The sequence below is a fragment of the Caretta caretta genome, chromosome 9, assembly GCF_965140235.1.
Source record: "Caretta caretta isolate rCarCar2 chromosome 9, rCarCar1.hap1, whole genome shotgun sequence".
NCBI classification, from domain to species: domain Eukaryota; kingdom Metazoa; phylum Chordata; order Testudines; family Cheloniidae; genus Caretta; species Caretta caretta.
The window spans coordinates 83,889,947-83,912,579 of NC_134214.1; the positions used below are offsets into that span (position 1 = coordinate 83,889,947).

The following is a 22,633-nucleotide window of genomic DNA, read 5'->3' on the forward strand; positions in this document are numbered from 1 at the left end:
ACAGCCTCTGAAGTAACTTAGCTCCTTGCAGCGGTGTCTCCCCAGCAACCTATTGGTGACAGTTACATCTGGAATCCCTGCAGTGTGTAGCATTGCTCCCCCCGCCCTCATCCCAGACAAGCCCAGAATTTGCAATGGTAGCATGAGACACCTTGTGGAAAGCTTGGACCATGGGGGATTCTCATGCAGCTGGATGTGAGGTTCTAACAGTCCTAACACACCGCTGCAGCATCATAAGAGGAGTATCCCTCCCACTGCCTTGCTTACAAGCTATGCCAAAAAAGTTGATGGAATTTAACTACAAAAGAGAGGGGAGGTTACAGGTATAAGTTAGCAGCCAGATTCTGATGCTCTTATACCGGGTAACCCCTCAGGCCACAGCTACACTAGAAACATGTTGCCAGTACAGGTATACTGACATACTATGCCGGTAAGGTTCTGCTAGTGTGGACTCAGCTTGTACCAGCAAAACTGTGCTTTTGCTAGAACAGCTTATTCCGGTCCCTCGTTCTAGTTTTGCTGTTATAATTGCCTCTCCACGCTGGGCTTCTACTGGCACAACTGTGTCGGTCAGGGACCACAACTCTTCACACCACTGACTGGCATAGATGTGTCAGCAGAAATCTGTAGCATAGTCATGGCATTCCTCCACAAGTGGTCCCATGGATTTTAATGGGACCACTTGTGGAGTATGGTAACCATGATCTTGAAGAAGTGTGTCACAATCTGGTCTGGAATGTTTTAGGTAATCTGCCTTCCACGAAGATTTTTTTAAACTCTACCTCAGTGACACCAGCATGAATCCAGGGTAATTCTAAGGAAGTCAATGGAGTAACTCTAGCTTTATACTGCTGTACCCAATGGCAAAAATCTGGCTGGTGATCTCAGGGCCATAGTCCAATCTGTTAAGACATAATGCAGAATCTTAAGAGCGTCCCAATGGAACGTTGCACGCAGCTTCTCATGCTTTTCTGCAGATCCTCTTTTTAGCAGTCCTGTTTGCCAAACTGTTGCGAAAACTTGACTGCTGGTGGTAAAATTTAATGGACATTATTCAAGAATACTAATGGCTAATGAGATGCATGCGGGAATGTTTAGATTAGAGTTGCTGCTAAAATTCCATTTTTAATGGGCATTTGTCATAATAATCATGTACATTGCTATGAATGAGCTTATATGCCAAAAAAAAAAAAAATCTTCATTTTGTGTCCTTTCCAGTAGTTTCGTACATATGAGCTGGCCTTAGCCGATTTGGTTTGGTTTTTTTTATTTGGTAACTTTATCTGCTTTAAATGTCTGGAAAAGAAAGGTTCTGACGATATCTCCAAAATCAGAGATGTGCAGTAGAAAAACGTCATTGAAGGAGGGAGGGAGGAAGGGTGAAAATGCATTTTTGCAATAAGACTCTCATCATCATTATAGACCCTAGAGGACCCAACGACTATTGGGGCCCCATTGTGCTAGGTGCTGTACCAATATATAGTAAGTGACAATCCTGGGCTCTGTGAGGTTCCTTGAGCTTAGCACCCTGTTGGTGGAGTTTGAATATTCCCATAAACTCTGCTAGGCTCCATGGGCTTTGCTCCTTCTTGACTGGGGAAAACGGTGAGTGATGGTATCTTCCAAACACCACCAGGGTGTGGCATCAAAATGAGTTTACAAACTCACAGCAAGTATTGTTAATCTGGGAATCTCTGGGCTGGTCTACACTAGAAAATTAGATCTACCCAGCTAGGTTGCTCCAGGATGTGAAAAATCCACACCCTTGAGCAATCTAGTTAAGCCAATTTAAGTCCACATGTAGATAGCGCTAGGTTAATGGAAGAAATTTTCTGTCAACGTAGCTACTGCCTCTCAGGGAAGTAGATTTACTGCAGCAATGAGAGAACCCTTCTGCCACTGTAGTAAGTGTCTACACTGAAGAAGTGCTGCAGCTGTGCCACTGTAGCATTTGAAGGGTAGACATAGTCTCCATCTCCCTTTTTATATGAGATGAAAGTTAACAATGCTGGCATTTAAATCATCATCATCTGTGGACATCTGAGTTAACCCCATACTGAGATGAAGGGGGTAGTCCACACCCTTTGGCATATTGTTCCAGGCTCTCTGGACACATTTGTGGACATTTCTGCATCACTTATGCTCAGGTTATATTTCTGCAGTTTTCTTTGCAACCCTAATGATTAAAGACTTACTTTAATTTCATACGAAAGCTGAGATTCTGGAGAACAAGGTAATATTGTCAGAGAGTCACCACTAGGTGTGTCAACACATACTGGCTGTTTATGAACCCTAAGCCAATGAAAATTTTGCTAGTGAAGACTTCTGTGCTAGTCTACGAGCAGCTAGTCTCTGCTCTTCTACACATGGACTCACCCTGCGGTCCTCACACAACAAGAGAGAAGGATGATCCAGTTGTTAGGGTGCTAACCTGGAATTCGGAAGATGTGGATTCAATTCCCTGTTCTAGCACAGACATCCTGTGTGACCTGGGGTAAGTCCTTTAGTCTCTCTGTGCCTCACTTCCCCATCTGTAAAACGGGGATACAGCACGTCAGTACCTCAAGGGGTGTTGTGAGGCTGAATATATTAAATACTGAGATATATTAAATACAGATACTACATGATGGGGGCCATATAAGTATCATTTATGGACCATAATCATGCCTGGTAGTAAGTGTTTGCAAGATGAAGCCCTTAATACTCAGAACAATCCAGTATATCATGATTTGTTACAATTAGGAGAGAAATTATGGAAATAATGCTCTTCCAGTAATACACAAGCAGTTTGCACGTCTGTGTTTCTAAACAGACTGCTGCAGCCATGCTTAGGTAATGAATAACAACAGTCTTTTATTGTTTGTGTTGCCCATATTTTCTTCAGCTGATTTTGGGCTCTGCCTGGCAGTTATAGGGGCTTTCTGCAGAGTGTACATGGATGAAAGAGATTAATTGGTCCCATTGGCTTTGTCAGGTATGTACATAAATGTATTTCTCCACTGCCAACGGCAGTGTAAAACTGGTGTCATGTTCATCCTAATAAATCAAAGGGATTCTCTCATGCTACATATGAGCAAGGGTGTAAAATATCATGCTGGCACTTTAAATTATTCCTTTGTGCAAAATGCACAATGACCACGGTGCATTAAATTGGCCCAATGTACCCAATGATAACAGTGTTATTTTTCAGTGGTGAGACTGATCGGCCTCTAAGTGCAGGGCCTGGCATGCCCAGAGGAAGCATTCTTAGTGTTGCCAAAGTTAACCATTAAAAAACCATGAGATTTAAAAAAATCTCATGATTTTTTGCCAAAAGATAATAATTTGGAGACTCCTGGCATCTCCTTGGACTGTCCAGGGTACATACCCGCAACGTGCACTGGGCAGCCCTACAAGAGATTGTGTATCCTGAGGTGAAAAGGATCCCGGTGCTCCCCTCAGGCCAGAATAGCTCACACTGCCCCCTACAGGGCTAATTTAGCTCTAGCTTAATTTGCTCCCAACCTTAATGCCTGTGTATTTCATTTCAGGGTCACTGAGCACAGATACACATTCTTCTCCACTGACAGAAATTGGTATCTTATAAACAACCTGTACTGTAAGAAACAGCAGCCCTGTCTTGGCAGGGAGATGGACTGAATGATCAGCTAGGCTTTTTCTGCCTCTGGTTTAAATAGTTCTGTGTAGACATTCAAAAAAGACCAGCATCTTGATACCAGCAAAAAGCACATTAGGAATGCACATAGACAGAGACAAACAAGCCAAGAACAAAGATTTTCATCAGGTAGATGTTTGTTTGGGTAAATTAGGCAATTAGTCACATTTCTCTTTCTCAGGTTCAGTGCTCACTATTCCTTTCATGTGCAGTAAATCACAGTTTTGATGAATGCTCGACATGTCTCTGACCTACATTTTCTGTAAAAGCCAAGGAAACATAAACCAGCTCAGCAAAGCAGTGTTCAGGGAAACAGAAGAGCGATGCATTGAAGTAATGGATGTATGGAGGTAGACAAGCTATAGCTACCAAAAAGCACAGACCAGATCCTGGTCCAGGCCCTATCCCCTCTGCCAGAGGTATAATTTACTGCCTGGACAGGGTGTATCCCAAGAGATGGGGGAGGAGGCGGGATGGAGTACTACTGCACTCCAGTGATTCCTAACTGGAGGAACAGCCCCTTAGGGATATTATCTGTGAACATCAGTTAGAGCAGCACTGAGGCTGCTCTAATTTATACCAGCAGATGAATTGGCCCCTGGCAGCCCTAGGAATTGGGAGAGTGCAAAGGTAGTATATGATCACATAACTCCTACTATTCTCACTTCCTCTGTCCACAGCTCAGCTGGACTCAAGATCAGGGCACAAGGGCTTGATTCTCCACTGTACTGCACCTTGCGTAATCATGTGCACATTTGTAAAGTTCATGAAGAATGTTATCATTGGTGTGGCTGAGTGGAGGATTCAGATTTGATAGTGGTTTACACTCACCTTGCATGGGTATAAATGACTATCCTATGTGCAAGGCTGTGGCGAATCAGGCTCCTGGAGTTTTGGGAGGTCTTTTGATGATCCTCAGATCCGTGAAGGAGTGAAGAGATGGATGCTGAGAGAGGGGCAAAAAGGAGCAGCAAAGAGGGAATGAGAGAGGAGCAAAGGTAGAGGGCAGCACTGAAAAAATCTAGCTGACTGGAGAATTGATGAGCCCTACTGAGAGTCCCAGTCACTGATTTTCTGAGCCTCCTGGGAGGTGCTGAGTGCCATCAATTCCCATGTAACTCGAGGGGAGTTGAGGGTGTTCACCAGCTCAGAGAAGAGGGTCATTAACTTCCAAGATCCTCCTCTTTTTAGAGAGCAGATAAAGAAGACCAAGCAAGGGTGTAAAAAGAAAAGGAGTACTTGTGGCACCTTAGAGACTAACCAATTTATTTGAGCATGAGCTTTCGTGAGCTACAGCTCACTTCATCGAGCTCATGCTCAAATAAATTGGTTAGTCTCTAAGGTGCCACAAGTACTCCTTTTCTTTTTGCGAATACAGACTAACACGGCTGTTACTCTGAAACCAAGCAAGGGTGTGTAAGAGCTGAGCTGGGGTTGGGGGGGGGCAAAGGGGGGTGTTGGAGTAGACTAGAGAACAGCAGGAAGAGCATTCAAGGCGGTCTAGATAAGGAGAACTAAAGCTCTGAAGTGGGGTCTGAGTTCTGGAGTGAAGACAGACCCAAGGATGAGGCCTAGTTAAATTAACTGAGTTTTTTTAAGTTTACAAAATGTTAGTATTTTAAAGGGTATAGTCCTCATTAGCATAATTAAGAATACACAAGCCTCCACTAACTGAAAAAAGAATTAAGAAATTAGCAGGTGCAGAGGTTTGGAAGCAAGAAGTGTGGGGAAATGCAGATCTTGCAAGTGTCTTCATTTAATAGAGCAGCAAAATTATGCAAAGCCTTATTTGTATATTTGTGCATTTGCTTTGTATACATGCACATATGTAGCCTGAAAATATATGCCTCAATTTAATAATAAAGCCTAGGCAGTTTTATACCGTAGCTGAATCTAAAAACAGAGAACAGAAAGATTAAGGCTCCCTTGAAGAAAAACTATGAAAAGTCTAATTTAAGATGTCTCTTGAAAACAGAAATATCTAGTCCATTAAAAGCAACAAAAGATTAACTCAAAAGAAAGCAAACTCCAAACTGTAATCCAAGAGAAAAAATAAAGGGAATCTTAAAATACAGCCTCAAATCATCTCTGGAAACAAAGACAGTAAGGAGAAATAGCAAATGAAATAATACACCAGGTGAGAGAATGTTGGGAAAAGGAAAAGCAAAGGAAAAGCAAAACAACAAAACACAACAGCGTGAGAGGGTCCCTTTAAGGGACTAGTGGACAACGTCCAATATGGAGCATCTTGCAGGCTTTGCAAAATGTGACGTAACAGCCCGACTCCTTGCTCAGGTGCGTGACAGAGCTGTAAGGGAAGTTTAAAATGAGGCTGTGCTAACTATATTTATTTCACTTCTCATCACATACTTTTAGAATCACATTTTACAAGAGTAAAGCACGCCACCTGACAAGGAACAGATTACATGCCTGGGAAGACACACCTGTCATCCTCTACCTACGTTGTGGATGGCCCTGCATGCGTGCACAAAGCTGGGGAGAGAGAGCACAAGATGTCATTTGCCCATAGGTCCCCTGGGAAGGAGCCATCTACAATCCCAGTCCTTGATCATAAGAGATAAGGAAGATCTCTGCAGTGGAGAGGTTGTGCAAAGGCCCTGGACCCCTTTCACACAGAAGTGAGCCAGTATAGGGGCTTGCAGAATATACACTGTATATCTCACTCTAAAGGGAGCCACTGACCCTATACCCGTAGAGAGATGCTGATTCTTAGCCAACGCAGTGGAACCATCTGTCTCTATCTATCTATCTATCTATCTATCTATCTATCTATGGGATGGGGTTGATTTACATGAAAGACCCTTGGGGATTTTTTTTCTCTCTTTTTAAAAAAAATATGTTCTTTCAATTTCAATTTATGTCTTTTAAATTCATATGCTTAATTCTCTCAAAACCAGAATTTTCTTATGATAAAGGGATGTGCTGTTATCTCCCCCAGCCTTTTTGTGACTCTTCAGATATGCAACAATTTACGGCACTTTCTGATTACAGCTTTATCACAGCTCTCCAATCTGAGACTGGCAGCTGCTTTCCTCGGAGAGCTTCATGCACATTTTTTATTTTCATCCGTAGATTAGCCTGTTTGTTTAGCCTTGTCAAGGAAAAAAACCCATCTTCTTTCTTCAGAGAAATTCTTCTTGCTGTTCCTTGATATTTTTGTGTGTGTGCAATTTTTCTTGTTTCCTTAAAAATGGCCCCTAGCCTGAGTAATCGAGGCAGTCATTTTGTCAAGAGTCTTTCTCAACATAAGCGGCAGTGAAGAGTGTCCGGAGCAGGGCTGACTAAACAAACCAAGATGACAGAGCAGGGTAAAAGCTGTTGTGTTGCCAATGAAATCGATAATCGATAATCCATCAATATAGACCAGTATGTTCAGCAAATCCCGTTGCTTTTAAACCGGTGGTTCTCCTTCTCAGCACTGCAACCAAACCAAATAGCTCACATTGGAGGGTTTGTTTCAGCTGTGAACTTGAACCAACCCCTCCCTGATCTAAATAACCCAGGAATTCAGGGTGTTCAAAATTCACACCCCGATTTGGGTTTTGTGGTGGGATCCTGTTAAAGGATCCCTTTTCTCCTGTTAGTATTTCAAAATGAACAAAAACCTGAAGGTTCCTTTCATTTCCAAAAAAACAGCATGGAACAATCCACTTTGACTACGAGGTAGGTGGGTAGTAAAATGGCAAAAAGAAACAAAATCCTGACACTATTTTGCCCCTTGCACCACCATTACATTTATCCAGGTTGGTGCAAAATGCTTCCAGGTCCAAACAGTAGCATTTTACTGCATGTTTTGTAGTTGCTTTGCAGAGGTGTGTGTGACCGCTCAAGGGTCAAGAGAGTGGAGTACCATGCCTGAGAGGTCATAAACTGTGCAGTTTGGCTTTTCACCCTATGTTTGTTGCAGTGTAAAAAATGACCTCAGGGAGCCTTGGGTTCTATTCCTGGTGACATTAAAAAGTAGTTGAGATTGTGTGTGTGTGTGTGTGTGTGTGTGTGTGTGTGTGTCTTGCCTTCTAAAATATTTTTGTTTGAAAGCAGAATCTATGACTGTAGTGTGATACCTGGGCTTGGGATTTTGTTTGTGTCTCTTTCTAACACCTCTGATTGAAGGATAAGATTAAAAAGAAAAAGCAGAGAAAGTGCTATATTCCTGCTGCATAGTAAACGTGGAAGACTTTATCCTGAGTTGTGGGTCTTTGTAGGTGTTCAGATGATGAATGCTGCATAAAACTCTGAAGAGCTAGCTAGCTATATTAGATAATGGCTACATTTTTAGTTACAGCCAGTTTCTTCAGCTCCTGCAAACTGGTATATAGCTCCAGCAAAGCCAACGGAACTGTGCAGATTTATATCAGCTAAGGACCTGGCTCAAGCAAAGTATAAACGATTATAACAACGCTAGTTATTTGACACTTTCCCCAAAATGCCCTTTCCCTCCCCGAGTAATTATTTGACATGTTGCTTTCTATTCTATAATCCTTTATTTTTTTAAATGAATGGGCAGCTTCCTTATACTTATAGCAATGAAGAAGCAGCTGTGACGGTGTACAGAGGCATTAGCTCTGCTACGGACTCTGTTCAATGATTAACTTGTTGATTGAAGAAGTGATTACAATTCTCTTCAAGCAATTGTGGTAACAGAAAAAGACTCCTTGTAGGTAGCTGGGGAAGCTAGAGATTACAGCCAATGGGTTCAGAGAATGCGGATACAAAATATGAGAGATTATAATGGTGCCATGCTACATTCGTGCTGTATTAGCAGATAAGACAATGGGGTTGCTTGCTTGACACTTTCTTGGTTTTTTTTTCTGAAAGTGAATAGATATCACACCTCGAAAGAGGAGGAATGCAGTGATGACATGGGGCAGATATAATAAGCTTCATGTTCTTTCCGTATCTGAGAAGATGGAAGGCTGTGATTGTCTTGTGATTGCACAATGGTGCGTTTTTATATTTACGCCTCTTTGATGGCCGTGTGAAGAGAAGTAGGAAATTAATAAACTGTAAATGCTTTGCTGTGGTAGGGGTTACAAATATAATGGAGCCACCTAACCTTGGGGTCATTTTAGTAGCTTGGTTGGATTTTTGTTTTAAGTAATTTTTTCTAGAGAAGGAGCCTCTCTCATGGAAGGCTCCGAGAGACAGGAACGTTAATATGCAATAGACAGGCAGACGTCTTGGCGACTGAAGTTTCCTATTTACCCTCTATGAAATTTGTTCTGGGACAGTATGCGGATGTGTAGTAGAGACCTCAGAGAAACAGGGGGCCTAGTGGTTAGCACACCCAGTTTCCAATCTCTTGCCTTCCAGCAGGAAGGGCCTTTGGTGCAGATCCTAACCCTTGTATGTGGCTTCTCCTTGCCTCAGGGTTTTCAATGTCCTTACCCTGGCTCTTTATAAGAGAGGGATGAAGAGGGGTGGAAATGAGATTTATGCCCCTCCTGCAACAAGGGCACTTGGTAGGGGGGCCCAGCCCACCCTCATCTCCCCCACTCCACCAGGCTCTGACCCAGGGCCCTATCAGAGAATGCAGCATCAGGCACTTGGGAGTGCCTCTAGAGCTGCCTCCCAGGGTCACTTCGTTCCTACCATCCATCTCCCCCAAAGCCTCCAAGCCCAATAGAAGAGAGCAAAAGAAAAGAAACAACGACTAAACCTTCAGCCCCAGCTGCGCTCAGCAGCCGGTCTTCTTCCTCATGGCGAGGTTTCTTCAGCACCCTTGTTCAGGTGTCCTCAGGTAGAGCCATCTTCCTCCCCAGCCTTCCTCTTTCTGATCTGAGAGGCTCCCTTTTAAGCTTCCTCTTCAGTTAGCTGCATGCTCTGCTGGACTGGAAGGGCAGGGCTGCCTCAGCCCCGTATGGGGTTTGTGCACTCTATCACAGGAGGCAGTGCACACAAAATACCCAGGCCTCACCTGCTGTGCTCTAGGGAGCTGAGCTTCACCCCACCACCACAAGACAGACCATGAATGAGGGCTTAGAGTGGGGCCACGGCCACTGAATCGCCACATGGAAGAAGCATACACAAGCTTCCTTGTAAGGGTTTGTAGCCATTGTCCATCCCAAGGGCTGGACCAGTGGCCAAGGTAGGGCCCAAGAGCTGCTATGTTGTAGGTTGAGGGTGGGCTGTATCCCCTGCAGAGATTCCCTGCACAAAGCCTGTTTACGAGGGGCTTATGGGCAAAAAGGGCCAGCCAGTTCATCCCCACATAACAGGGAGAGCCCAAGCAGGAGCAGAGCCATTCCATTGCACACCCCACTCCCTAGCAATATGCTCTCCCTGACATGAAGGAATCACTTCTAGAAGTGAGAAAGCAATTCGTTCTCTAGGGCCCGTGGGGTCTCTCCTCTAAGACTGATCAAAATGGTGCCAAATATTGCCAGTTGGGATGATGCGGATGACAGAATGGCATTTTACTAGACCTTTCATCAGTTAAGCCCTGGGAAGTTCAGAGGCATTTACAAAGCTTATCTGCACTTTCTGAGATCTCCTGTCCTCTGCACACTCATGTCTCACCCATCTCTCTGCCTCCCACTACAGATTGTCCTCCCTGCCACCGCCAAAGACCTCTGCGCTATGTGCCAACCCTCAGTTCATCCCCTCATTCCCTTCCCCAAACAGTGCCCTGACGCCTTTGATCCTGTTCTGTTGGAGATGTCGGAGTTCTGGGGCTCTCCCTGTGCTGTATTCCGGACGGATGATGGCCAACACTCATGTTTTGCATGCTGCAGAATTTCTTCAGGTCAGAGGTTCCTCAGCTTGTGTTATTTTCACTCCCCTTGAATTGCAGGTGTGCCTCTAACTACCTCACTGCCGGCACAGATCAGTTTGTTAGCAGCGAAGGAGTCAGGTTTGTGCCTCACTATGGGAGCAAATTGCTCCTACATCCAGGGTGTCTGGGCCTCAATCCTGGGACAATGTCCCTCTCCTTGTATTACTAGCTGATATATAGGATATTCTAGCTGCACAGAACAATGTGATTGGAATGGCACAACCCTTCCCTTTATACTTGTTTTATTCCTTAGAACACATGTTGAAGCAATGGAAAGGTTCCCTTTGCTGCTGTCCTGTTGTTCTCTTCCCTAGTATGTGAAAGTGCCGTGTAGCAGTGATACTCCTTTCTCTTTCAGCTGGAACTAATAATCTACCAGAACCAGCAGAGACTTTTCAAACACATAGATATATTGCAGGTTTTAATGACACCAGAAATAATCCCATATTGGAATCCTAGCTATGGCTCAAACATACATCCAGTTCTCTGTTCCCTTTTTTTTTTTACTTTGCAGACTATGGCACACTGGTCCCTGCATGCCCCCGCTTTCCATTTCCATTTTTGGTGTTTTCACTCTCATGCCTTCTGATCAAGCTGTTTTGAAATGTGCCAGGAAAGGAGGTGGGTTTCAGGTCAGTGGAACACTGCATTTGGGTTTCAAACCGATGGAGATCATTTGTTTCCAGTAGCAGTTTAATTTGGGAAATATATTTCATTAAAAAAGATACATTGCTCTCAGGACAGATCCAGCCAAATCAGGGACACCCAGAATCTGCAAAGGCCATATTTCCAGGAGTTCAAGCACCCCAGCTAATTATACAGACCCAGAGAGAATGTACTGTTATTTAATAAAATGCAGGCAAGCCTAATATTGGTTTCTACTTTCGTTTCCCTTGGTGGGAGATGAGATGTTGCTTGGTTTTTTGACAGGTTTCAGAGTAGCAGCCGTGTTAGTCTGTATTCGCAAAAAGAAAAGGAGTACTTGTGGCCCCTTAGAGACTAATCAATTTATTTGATGCATCCAATGAAGTGAGCTGTAGCTCACGAAAGCTTATGCTCAAATAAATTGGTTAGTCTCTAAGGGGCCACAAGTACTCCTTTTCTTTTTGGTTTTTTGAGTTCACCTGCAAAATCTAGAGGTGGCCATTCTCACCCTCAGTTATGCCCACAGATTATAGCAAGACACTAGTTAAACCCACTCACCCAGAATACATAATAGTTTGCCTAAACTGGGGAAAGTAGAAGTGGTGTATCTGTATCAATGTAATTGCACCAAAGTAAGCCACAAATGTTTGGAACACTGCACCATTAAAAAATGTGTTTTTTACTAGTGCAACTTACCCAAATAATTGACATCAGGATAGTTACATTAGTGCAACTTCCCCAGTATACACTGAGCCTCAGTGTAGTGTATGAAGATTAGAAGGGTAGGGAAAGAAAACTGTACTGAGTTTCCAGATGGGGCCATACTGGGAGAAGCCTCTCTTCTCTATAATACCAGACCCCTGCGCTGATGTGGAACCTTCAGAGCAGTGGAAGGCAACATGCGGCCCGTCGGGGTAATCCGCAGGCAGGCCACAAGACAGTTTGTTAACATTGATTGTCCACAGGCACAGCCACCCGCAGCTCCCAGTGACCAGGGTTCACCGTTCCCGGCCAATGGGAGCTGTGCGAAGTGGTGGCTGGTGCAAGTGAAAGTCAATGGAGTTGCTATGGCTTAGAGAACATCAGCTTGTCTGCTCCCTGGGAAATGCAGCTCCCACTAGGGAAAGCATCAGCATAATCAATCAAAGGCACTTGCCTTTTTTGGTTTTTGGATATGGAATGGAACATATAGATTGGCTTTTATTTTTGCAATGATTGGGATTTCTTTAAAAAAACTAATTTTTAATTTAAAAGAAACATTAGTAATGAATCAAAATATCCTCCAACATCCTATCTCAATACAACTATTCTAATCAGAATGTTTAAAAAGAAAATGTACAAAAGGTAAGTAGTCGATTTGACATCGTCATTCTTCACAGGCCAGCCACTTGCTCTTTGTCCTGCTGATAAGTCTTGGTATAAGAGGCTTGTGTTAAATTGATGGACCATTCTAATGTTCTGAGCTGAAAATGAGTACCCACAATAAGCCTGTCTTTTCTCCCTTTCCTCCAGCCCACCCCATGGCTATTTTAAAGGCACTTTCCCACATTCTCAGATCATAAGAGGAGTCGGTTGGTAGCTTTTCTGTGTGCATCAGCAAAGGATTTCAAGACATGGGCTGGCATTTCAGCTTGAGATTTCCAGGAGGGCCAGATTTATCTACCTTAGGGAAATTTGCACTGCAGTCACCTAATGCAGATGTGCTGCAGGACAGTAATAAAGAGCTTGGACCACTGCTATTTACAGAATCATAGAAATGAGAGGTCATCTAATCCATCCTTCCATGGTCAGGCAGGAGCAAGCAAACTTAGACCATCCCTGACAGGTGTTTGTCTAACCTGTTCTTAAAAACCTCCGATGATGGAGATTCCACAGCCTCCCATGGAAGCCAATTCCAGAACTTGACTATCCTCACTCATGACAAACTTCTTAAGAGATTAAAATATGTAGAAAAGTGAGTGATGTTTTTGAACATGTTTAGCAACTTTCATTTGATGATCTCAAAATGTCTAACAGACATTAATTCATTAAGCCTCAGAGCAGCCCTGTGTAGAGGGTTTGTGAATAAAAAAGGACCTACAGAGAAGTGAAGCAACTTATTCAGGATCACATATCCACTCAGTAGAAAAACTTGGACTCAGACTCAGGAACTTCTCACTCCCAATCCCCTGTTCTGACCAGCAGACAATACTGCCCCTTTAGCTACAAGAAGCCATGGCTTTCAGGTACTACGGCCTGGATCATCAAAGGTATTTAGATGCCTAACTTCCCACACTTCTAATTGCTAGAGGAGATACTCTATCGTAGCATCTGTACATGTATTATGGCCCGGATAGTGCAGGGTGTTAGATGAGAACTGCTCTAGTTTCAGCTAGTGGATAACAGACATGGGAGGGCACTCTCTAGCCAGCATGATTCTTCTTGTCTCACTGGAGACTCCCTTGCAGAATGCTGGGCTTCTTATTAGTCCCACTTCCAACGCCCATGCCCTGGAATAATTAGTGAATTAATTAAGAGGTTTGCCTACAAGATGAATCCAGAATGTAAATAATTTGTATTTTTCACACAACTTGCAAAAATCCCACGAGGTGCAAATAGAAAATATTTTATGTAAGCCACGCAGGTATAGAAGCAAACTCTCTGAATCCATCATTTTAAAGGGAAAATTCTGTTAAAAGACAATATCCAGGTTGACAGACCCCAGGGTTTGTAAATTGTCTTGACTGGCAACAGACTTTGAGATACAAACACTGTGCATATCAATGAGCCAGCCACAGCCTGACTGCTGCAGGGTCCTCAGAGAAAAGTTTTAGAAGAAATGCTTGTCCTGCTGTGGAATAACTTTCTCCTTCTGATTGCAAATGTATGGTTTGTAATGGTGCTCAGATACCATAGTGATGGGCATGGTATTAGAGTCTAAGCAGAACAGAATAGAATATTCCAGGGAAGGGGCCCCAGGGGAAGGGAGTGTGTGCGTGTGTCAGGGAGACCAGAACCATAAGTCACCGTGTTACCTCTCTGCTTTGGCAAGAGTGAGCTCTGCTGGAGCGTAAACTGTGTGTCAGCTTCCTGTCATACCACAGATGTCTGCCTCACCAGCAAACTTCCTGAGACTCTGCCCATCTGAATCTTGCTTTGCAAGTTTTCAGGTAACATCCAGTGAACCCCAGTTCCCCAGAGGCGTCTTTCTGCAGGGTCCAGTCCCTCTCATGGGACACTCACAGAAATTATTGAGTCTGCTGCCTCCAAAGAGACAGTATACACACCAGCCTGTTGACTTACTGAGGACACACTCTAACTTAATACAAAAAATGGTTTATAGTAAAACTAAGGATAAGTTTATTAATAAAGAATATAGGTGTAAATGATACCGAACAAGAGAAAAAAGGGAAGATATGGTCACAAACAAAACAAAAGTAAAAATATGCTTTCTAGTGTCTAAATTTAACAGATTATAAATGTGGTCTCGGCAATTCCTCACCTACAGTAAGTTCTCAGAGTCTTCAACCCACCCTGCTGAAGGATCCACCTTTCACAGATTTCCAGAGCACTGGCCTCTTTTGTCCTGGAAGCAATGGATACCAAAGGGGTTCTCTCCCCTTCTTTGTATGGTACAGCAAACCTTGGAAGTGTGTTCTTCTGAAGTGTCTATCCCCACATAAAGTTCTTCTCCCATGCTGTTTGTCTCTTCCCATTGACTTCCCACCACCCTGTTGACTCATATTGAAATGTAACTTCCATTGTCTCTGGCATTACCTTGCTCAATTTAAATTGGAGAGACAGGCAAACAGGCAAAACAACATTCCTTAGACTAGGACAAACTTGTTTATCAAGTCAGCCCCCAATACACATTTTAGGACCATATTTCCAGCACACATACATAAATCTTTACACACCATCCATCCATACTATACATCAGGGAATGATATTCATGACCAGTGTGACACCACTTTTTAGGCATTGTACTCGGTACACTTTTATAAGATAATATTGTATACAATAAGTTGATTCAGTTGCTTATTCTTTGGGGTTCAGACTCTCTCTTCAGTCTGGACCCTGACTGTCACACACACACATATAAAATTCACTTTGCCTCAATGATGAGTTCTACATTTAGTGCATTTTACAAGATTAAAATGCCACCTCTTTAAAAAAAGGACCTCTTCTACTGTGAATATAAATCTCAGCTAACATCTAGGATCTGGGACTCTTAAGCCCTGATCCTGCAGTGAGATCCACTCAGTCAGGCCCTTGCATCTGCAAAGAGCCCCATTGAAGATAAGGGGGCTCAGCACCAGTACAGGGGTCTGCCTGTGCAGATCAGCCTGCTAGTTGGGGCATGATTCCCAAGCCATCAGCTGAGTTTTATGGTCAGAGTGAGAAGAAAACCTCTAGCAAGATCTCCAAAAGCACCAAGTGTGTTATGTTAAAAAAGGGGGTGTTAATTTTTTGCAGTTCGTTGTGACTCATCCAATTGATTATACAAGGAGAAAGAATTATATCAATGATTTGAGCTTTCCAAGTCACACATAAATAACTTCAAAATTATGTTACCAAAGATAGGAAATTCAGAGTTAAAATTCAAATTTCAGTCTTCACTTGTGACATTTTGAGTCACCTTCAATGAAAAAAAATTCTGGCTTTTGTCAATTTGTATTACAGCTTTGGAGTTCTCTAGCAATAGCTGAGTTGGGTGCTTATTAATTTTTCTTGCCTGTATCACATATTTTTTAAATAGCCTCTGTAAAGTTAGAAAATCATATACAACACCACAATGACCTCATATATTTTGAACACCACCTTAGGTGATTAAATCTGAAAGAATTTTTAAAAGCTAATTTAGCCCATAGCTGGATCAACTTGGGTGGAGCTTGCAGAATTGGGGACTTGCTTTTCACCATGTAGTCTGTTTGTGTTCAGCATTTCACTCAGTTTGGGCAATGCAATTAGATTAGTCAGTTTTAATTTTGTTAGTAGTCAGTTCACTTTCTAGTTGTCATGGCCTAGTACCAATAAAATGTTACAATCTTTGGGATGCAGTCACTACAGCGGAATATATTTTTACGAAACCTAAGTGTTGGGTTTAAACTGCCTGAGAGGGTAGTGTCCCTTTGAGACAGGAAACAAAATATTTTGCTTAATATTTTTCAGAAGGATATAAAATAAATATTATTTTCCGAAACTCCTGAGGGAATATGCTTATTTGGGCTCTTTCTGTTTTTAAAAAATTGTCAGGGAATGTTCTGCTTCTGACCAGAGAGGTGGTGGCTGTGATATAGGGACTTCATGAGTTTGCAGGGGATTTAGGGCCTGATTCTATTCCCACTGAACTCCATGGAAAAAGTATTGTACTGAGTACGTATTGCCTCTTTTGCAAAAGGGAAAAAATATTTTGTTGAAGATAAAAAATAAGTATTATTTTCCAAAAGTCCTGAGGCCATATGCTTTTTCCAGCATAGTTAGTGAATAAGAACTAAGGCACTTAGAAGGATCCAATCACAGACTCAATTGGTCCATTAAGTAAATGTAATAATATTTACTTAAATAGCCCTTCTGGATTATGTCAGAACACAGGTTTATAACTTTTTAAAATTGATCAATATTATTAAATGCACAGACTCTAAGGATGACTAAAGAGCTAATTCAACCTACCAGTTTCTCAAAGAGCTCAAGCCCCAGGTAGAGAATGAAAAGTGCAGATGATGTCCTCATTGAGATACCAAGGAGGAAAAATCGCCATACAAGCATAGGACAAAGCGACATAAGATGTGTTGACAACATTTAATGCTACACACACACAATTTTGTCAACCTCTTCCAGAATGCACTTACACTAAAAGGGAACACCTAATGTGCTATTTGCACAGTGGCAGATACAGTATTTGATTGACTACTCCAATCTATGATTTCGTTTGGCTGTTCACACTGAGCCCCATCAAGCAGGAAAGATGGCTCTTGAGTATTTGATTCTTGTTTTCATCACTTAGGCAGATGTTCACACAGTTGTCAGCAATGAGCTCCTGAATCTAAACTATATATATATACATATACATTCTGCTTTCATTACATAGTTAGGCCCTGGTGATTTATGTCACCTATCTGTCAATCATCAGGCAAAACAAGTGATAAAAAATAAACCAGTTATCTAGATTGTCCTATTTTATTAGAAGGAAACAAACTAACATTGACTGATTGCATTTTAAGACTTCACCAGAAGTCTCAAGGGATGAGAATTTTAGAATGTCACATCATGGATTATATCCTATTGTGATAGGCAGAAGCAAACAAATGCCAAAAATTCCTGAGAAATTATCTGTGAAAATCTGGTGAAATATCATGAAATTTGCACAGTGGCAGAAAGCAGCATTCATGATTGGCAGCCGTGTGTCCCCATCATTGATTGTATCTATCTATGGAGAAATATAGTTATTAATAATAAGATTTCCCTGATTTCATTTCTTCCTACATCCCCAATGCTTCCTTCATGTCACTGAAGCTTCCCACCTGACCATTTCTTTTGTTTCCTTCTCTCAATCTTATCTTTGTGCCATCTTCCATGCCACCCCTAGTGCCTCCTCAAATCCACTTCTTCTATGAAGCTTATCCAATGTGCATCCCTCTAGAGCAGGGGTGGCCAACCTGAGCCTGAGAAGAAGCCAGAATTTACCAATGTGCATTGCCAAAGAGCCACAGTAACACTTCGACAGCTCCCTGACCGCCTTCCCCCCGACAGGTCCCCCCCTCGCAGCCCCCAGTGTCTCCCACCCACCAGCAGCACTGCCAATCAGCACCTAACCCTCCATCCCTGCGCCTCCCGCCCACCGCGATCAGGTGTGAAGGAGGCTGGGTGGGGGGAGGAAGAGTAAGGGTGCAGCAGACTCAGGGGAAGGGGCGGGGTCCTTGGGGGAAGGAGTGGGGCAGAGCCAGGGGTTGAGCAGTGAGCACCCTGTAGCACATTGGAAAGTTGGTGCCTATAGCTCCAGCCCCAGTGTCGGTGCCTATCCAAGGAGCCGCATATTAACCTCTGAAGAGCCGCATGTGGCTCCGGAGCCACAGGTTGGCCACCCCTGCTCCAGAGGAAGAAGTGTTACGGAAAAAAATGTTGTTACATTGAAAGGAGTTTAATTATTTTATAATTTTTGCACCTCTTGGAGACAGAGCCATATCCTGCTCATCTGGTGCATCCTAAGTTAGTGTTGTTATGTTTGTATGGTTTGGAATGGGCTGGGGAGAGAGTTCTTCTCTGCGTTTTGCATATGCTATGAAATGGATGAACTCTCTCAATAGCTTCAAACGAGAGCCATTTTTTATTTCAGCTTCTTTCTTCCTCCCTGTTTGTGGACTGTCCCTTCCAAAACTACACTGGCTCAAAGTCAAGGATGGGCAGTATTCAGTCCTGGAGAACTGACATATTTGAGCTCTGATGTCTCCGGACTCTGCAGCACTAGAAAGGGAACTTTATCCCTTTGTAAAGTGGCAATGCCAATCTATCCAATGGGAAATACCCTGGAAGATGCCAAGAGTTCAGACCTTCACGCTGTGGGTACAGAAAACTATTTCAGGTCATTTATAGAGGTTTTAAATGGCTGCATTTAAAGGGATAAAACTCCCATTTCTTTAACAGGGAGCTTAAAGAAAAATGGTGGCTTTTTGAAGGTTTGGAATATTACAAGTAGATCTGATGAAGGGGAAATAAATGAGCTTGAGGCAGGCAATATAGTCAAAGATAAATGATAAAGTATGGACCATGTGATATGCAATTTATTAGCCGGTTCTCTTGTTTTTCATAATGCTCTGTATTTTATTGTGTGGATATCACCAGCACATACATGGTGTTTATATAGTCATTGATGCTTTTGAAATCGAGCACATGTACCATTCAGAACAACTTTCCCTAGTCCCAAATATTAACTTGGCTAGTAGGAGACTTTGCTCTGTGAAAGGAAGTAAAATGAAAAATTTGTATTTTTCAAGCTTTCTGTGCAGATTTCAATATATTAAAGTCACTGTGTAATAGTAGCCATATATCTGGTTTTGCTACATTTCAAATACTTTGCTGCTGCTTCCCTTTGATGTCCCTGGGAATTACACAGATCTTTTCTGAGTTTGATTTCACCAATTTTTTTTTCTCATTTCCCTACACGCTTATAAGGGGGCAAGTTTCTCTCTATAGAATAAATAAGCAGCAGCGGTCAATGCAAATCTGTTGATCAGCAATCGTTACTTCTTTATGCGCATGATGTTGCTCACAGCAGGGTCGTGAAGTATGAAAGTGAGTGACACACTATACAGTAGCACTTGCGGTAATTTGTTAGCTGTCTGAGTATATGTGATCATTTTGCTAACGGCTGGCTTTATGTCCCGATTTTACAGGAAAGATAGAATGAGATTAGAACTTCCACCTACAACCCCGCCTCATCCATTCTGGATCTAAATCTGAGCAGACAAACAAGAGTTAACAAACAGCTTGCTCAATCTGCAGCGTAACCCAATAAGAAATATATTAGCTTGGACATTGTACTCTATCCTTTCCGGCCCAGGCACCAGTGTGTTTGAGGGGGGAGCAGCTGTACAAGTGACAGTGTATGTAACAGAGCTGAATGAATAATTCAGAACAAGTAATTCAGTTGATGATTTTTTTCTATTCTGATTTCATGGGGCTTCTCGTGGGCTTGAAATGAAACAAATGCTTTGATGGATCAGAGCCTTAGGCTATACTGGGGGGCCAGGATCTATCTGTTTTAGAAGTTAATATCAATTGTGGGTTTTTTCCTTTACAAAGAGCTATTGAAAAGACAATGGATTAAATTCTGGAGTGACTTACACCCAGTGCCACTCCACTGACTTCCACAGGGTGGCAATGATCGAAAATCATTGCCGAATTTGGCCCACTATTTGCAAAAAAATTCTATGAAATTGAATAGAAATAGGAGAAAAAGATGTCCAGCTGGACTTGAATTCCTCACCAAAAGATCTCAGGTATGTTGAAGCATCAATCTTCACAAGAGAATGATGTTTCCCTTCTCACGTGGTCCTCTGCATCACTCTCACTTTCCCAAGGGTCACTTCAATCCTTCCTTGCTTTCAAGCTCTTTCCATCTCCTGTTGACACCCATGGAACTAGCCCCTTAACTCCCTGTAACCTCCTGATGTCCCTGTGTTGTAGCCCCCATCTTTCTGGCCAGGGTGATGCCTTTCAGATCTGGGGTAAGGTAGATCAGGCCTAAGTGACATAAGAGCCGTATAGCCCCATTTTTAAGTTACTTGACCACCTAAGAGCCTAAGACTTATTGAATGTCAATAGGTGCTGAGCTCCTAAGTCACTTAGACCCAGTCTACACTTAACAAATGTAGCTGGCATAACCATGTCAGCAAGGGCTGTGACTTTTAGACTACATCGGGGGGTGGAAGTAGGGGGGACAGAAAATGATCAGTCTGGGAATGGCTTGGCTGCCTTACTCACTGGCTACCATCCTAGCACATTGAGCTGTCTGTTTAAGTTACGTCACTTAAGCACGCAAATGCCAAAGACAATATGTACAACAAAATAACAGAAGCCACTATGTTTAGCGTCAAGAAACTAAGCCAAAGTACTTAAGACGGGTTGTATCCAAGGCTTGAACCATATCTCAGATTGTGTCTAAAGCATATGTGCTTCTAATGGTTTAAACAGATGTGCATGGAGCTGTAATTCTTGTAAATTGAGAAATACTCCCATATTCATCAGAAGCAGGGGCTCTCACAGAGCACTTTCTGACATGCCTAACCCATTCTAACAAATATGTGGCCTCCCAAGACATTCACAGATGTCACTTTGCTGCATGCCAGCATTCACCCACAATTTCATGGTGACAGCTGGGACAGAACTGGGATCTTCCTGTTTCAGAAAACACAAGTCCCTAAACACTTGAGCTGAAAGAGAATCTCACTCAATCCTTAATCTTCCAAACACAGCTGCCCTATGGCAAGCACTTCTGAAGCCACATCGTAGCCAGCAGAGATATACCTGTAGTGCAGTACTCTGTACAATGGGAAACTGCCACATCAGGTATGACTGGCTAGCCCCTCAGCTGATTCAGTGAAATTTAAATTTCACACTAAGTAGCGAGATGCTGTGAACACAGACTTCAGATATAGATATTTATGCAGATTACAATAAAAAGTATTTGCACTCATTGCACAACAGGTGGATGAAATGAAAATATTTTCCCCACCCTCACTAATGGTTTTACTGCACATATAAACAAGGCATCACAATAACACTAAACAAAACAGGTGCATGTGCAGGACAACATGTTACACTGGTTGATTTATTGGTAGTCTAGCAGTAAGAAAATAATAAACTCTCTATTTTGGATAGAACAAGTGAATACTTGGTTGGGTTACCAAAGGTCAGACCTGACAGGTGGAAAGCTGGTCAATTTTTTTGGCTTGTAAATCTCGACAGCATCCTTTTTAAAATTTCATTTCATTATTTAAAACATTTTAACAAATGGTGTTCTGAATTCAAGATATGTATATTTCCTGAAGGACAGGAATCTTCCTGTCAGACATACCCACACGTCAGCATAAAAAACTTGGGTTGATCACATCACTGAAAGCACAAGTGCGAAAAGATGTCGGCTCTTGTATGGGGAATCTGTGGCAAAGTTAAAAATAGAACCCATATCTCCTGACTCCCAGGCCTGCGTGTGAATCACAAAGCCCTCCTTCTCCATCTGTTTTCTCCCCATAACAGTCTTACCTTGCCACCTGGCGTAAGAGTGAATGAGACAACACCCTGTTAAATTTGCTGCATGGAACAATCCTGCACTGGGCAAACAGATCTAACAGGTGTTTTTAACTTATGTATTGCTATGATACTGACTTTGTGGTCCTCATTGACCCAAGCCTGCAGACTACAACATTAAACAATGTCTGGAGGCCCTTGTATCCTCCGCGTGGTGCTTTTCCATCCCATGCGCTACCTGGCCTGTTTGTTTGGTAACCTGGTGGGCTAGTAAGTCGTGATGGGATGGAGCTGAAGTTCAACTTGCTACATTTGTTCAAAGGAAGTTTTTTCCTAGGCTGCAGGCAGCCTTGCTGACTCTAGGGAGCTGGAGTGATGCTGTGAATGTGAGCCCATTTTCAGGATCTATTTATAAATGGGAGAAAGTTAAATTAAAAAAATGTGCTAAGGTTTTAAAATAAAACCATGACCAGGTCAGAGTATAAACACAGGAGGGAAATTAAGCCCTTCTTCCAAGGGAGAAAAAAAAAGAGAGCAGGCGAGAGAGCGCATAATAAAAGGAAAATTCATTAAGTATAACAGGCCAGTTTTGGATGGTATAAATCAACACAGGTCCATTGACTTCAATGGAGCTATGGTGATTTATACCGGCTGAGGACATGGCCCAATGATTATAAAGAGAGAGGAAAAACACTGAGTGGAAACATAGCAGAGGTGAGAAATCCACTTATTCACACATTTGATGGATAATCCACTAACAACAGCTGGTGCTGGTAAACAGATGAAGAATGTCATTGCCTGGCATTTAA

At 42.6% G+C, this 22,633-nt stretch overlaps 1 protein-coding gene across 6 annotated transcripts in view; it reads left to right on the plus strand.

Annotated features, from left to right (window-relative positions):
• TRPC5 (transient receptor potential cation channel subfamily C member 5) overlaps nucleotides 1–22,633 on the plus strand; it is a 151,022-nt gene that overhangs the window by 19,523 nt on the left and 108,866 nt on the right. The window contains exons 1-2 of one of the 6 annotated variants that reach the window (XM_048864315.2): nucleotides 10,302–10,421; nucleotides 19,469–19,678. The exons of 4 other annotated variants lie outside the window; for them this stretch is intronic. The gene's annotated coding sequence lies outside the window, so the exon portion shown is untranslated. Of the gene's footprint in view, nucleotides 1–10,301; nucleotides 10,422–19,468; nucleotides 19,679–22,633 lie in introns of those variants that run through there. One more of the 6 variants, XM_075132493.1, reaches the window with a different exon arrangement.